Here is a 2,967-nt window from a genome sequence, read left to right as displayed (position 1 = left end):
TCTGCGCCAGTTATAGATATAGTTTACTGATACTGACATTGATTCTGCGCCAGTTATAGATATAGTTTACTGATACTGACATTCATTCTGCGCCAGTTATAGATATAGTTTACTGATACTGACATTCATTCTGCGCCAGTTATAGATATAGTTTACTGATACTGACATTCATTCTGCGCCAGTTATAGATATAGTTTACTGATACTGACATTCATTCTGCGCCAGTTATAGATATAGTTTACTGATACTGACATTGATTCTGCGCCAGTTATAGATATAGTTTACTGATACTGACATTCATTCTGCGCCAGTTATAGATATAGTTTACTGATACTGACATTGATTCTGCGCCAGTTATAGATATAGTTTACTGATACTGACATTCATTCTGCGCCAGTTATAGATATAGTTTACTGATACTGACATTGATTCTGCGCCAGTTATAGATATAGTTTACTGATACTGACATTGATTCTGCGCCAGTTATAGATATAGTTTACTGATACTGACATTCATTCTGCGCCAGTTATAGATATAGTTTACTGATACTGACATTGATTCTGCGCCAGTTATAGATATAGTTTACTGATACTGACATTCATTCTGCGCCAGTTATAGATATAGTTTACTGATACTGACATTCATTCTGCGCCAGTTATAGATATAGTTTACTGATACTGACATTCATTCTGCGCCAGTTATAGATATAGTTTACTGATACTGACATTCATTCTGCGCCAGTTATAGATATAGTTTACTGATACTGACATTCATTCTGCGCCAGTTATAGATATAGTTTACTGATACTGACATTCATTCTGCGCCAGTTATAGATATAGTTTACTGATACTGACATTCATTCTGCGCCAGTTATAGATATAGTTTACTGATACTGACATTCATTCTGCGCCAGTTATAGATATAGTTTACTGATACTGACATTCATTCTGCGCCAGTTATAGATATAGTTTACTGATACTGACATTCATTCTGCGCCAGTTATAGATATAGTTTACTGATACTGACATTCATTCTGCGCCAGTTATAGATATAGTTTACTGATACTGACATTCATTCTGCGCCAGTTATAGATATAGTTTACTGATACTGACATTCATTCTGCGCCAGTTATAGATATAGTTTACTGATACTGACATTCATTCTGCGCCAGTTATAGATATAGTTTACTGATACTGACATTCATTCTGCGCCAGTTATAGATATAGTTTACTGATACTGACATTCATTCTGCGCCAGTTATAGATATAGTTTACTGATACTGACATTCATTCTGCGCCAGTTATAGATATAGTTTACTGATACTGACATTCATTCTGCGCCAGTTATAGATATAGTTTACTGATACTGACATTCATTCTGCGCCAGTTATAGATATAGTTTACTGATACTGACATTCATTCTGCGCCAGTTATAGATATAGTTTACTGATACTGACATTCATTCTGCGCCAGTTATAGATATAGTTTACTGATACTGACATTCATTCTGCGCCAGTTATAGATATAGTTTACTGATACTGACATTCATTCTGCGCCAGTTATAGATATAGTTTACTGATACTGACATTCATTCTGCGCCAGTTATAGATATAGTTTACTGATACTGACATTCATTCTGCGCCAGTTATAGATATAGTTTACTGATACTGACATTCATTCTGCGCCAGTTATAGATATAGTTTACTGATACTGACATTCATTCTGCGCCAGTTATAGATATAGTTTACTGATACTGACATTCATTCTGCGCCAGTTATAGATATAGTTTACTGATACTGACATTCATTCTGCGCCAGTTATAGATATAGTTTACTGATAGTGACATTCATTCTGCGCCAGTTATAGATATAGTTTACTGATACTGACATTCATTCTGCGCCAGTTATAGATATAGTTTACTGATACTGACATTCATTCTGCGCCAGTTATAGATATAGTTTACTGATACTGACATTCATTCTGCGCCAGTTATAGATATAGTTTACTGATACTGACATTCATTCTGCGCCAGTTATAGATATAGTTTACTGATACTGACATTCATTCTGCGCCAGTTATAGATATAGTTTACTGATACTGACATTCATTCTGCGCCAGTTATAGATATAGTTTACTGATACTGACATTCATTCTGCGCCAGTTATAGATATAGTTTACTGATACTGACATTCATTCTGCGCCAGTTATAGATATAGTTTACTGATACTGACATTCATTCTGCGCCAGTTATAGATATAGTTTACTGATACTGACATTCATTCTGCGCCAGTTATAGATATAGTTTACTGATACTGACATTCATTCTGCGCCAGTTATAGATATAGTTTACTGATACTGACATTCATTCTGCGCCAGTTATAGATATAGTTTACTGATACTGACATTCATTCTGCGCCAGTTATAGATATAGTTTACTGATACTGACATTCATTCTGCGCCAGTTATAGATATAGTTTACTGATACTGACATTCATTCTGCGCCAGTTATAGATATAGTTTACTGATACTGACATTCATTCTGCGCCAGTTATAGATATAGTTTACTGATACTGACATTCATTCTGCGCCAGTTATAGATATAGTTTACTGATACTGACATTCATTCTGCGCCAGTTATAGATATAGTTTACTGATACTGACATTCATTCTGCGCCAGTTATAGATATAGTTTACTGATACTGACATTCATTCTGCGCCAGTTATAGATATAGTTTACTGATACTGACATTCATTCTGCGCCAGTTATAGATATAGTTTACTGATACTGACATTCATTCTGCGCCAGTTATAGATATAGTTTACTGATACTGACATTCATTCTGCGCCAGTTATTGATATAGTTTACTGATACTGACATTCATTCTGCGCCAGTTATTGATATAGTTTACTGATACTGACATTCATTCTGCGCCAGTTATAGATTATATAGTTCTACTGATACTGACAT

This window comes from Pelobates fuscus, chromosome 1 (assembly GCF_036172605.1).
Source record: "Pelobates fuscus isolate aPelFus1 chromosome 1, aPelFus1.pri, whole genome shotgun sequence".
NCBI lineage: Eukaryota > Metazoa > Chordata > Amphibia > Anura > Pelobatidae > Pelobates > Pelobates fuscus.
The sequence above is the reverse complement of the archived record's forward strand: the minus strand, read 5'-3'. Positions refer to the sequence as shown.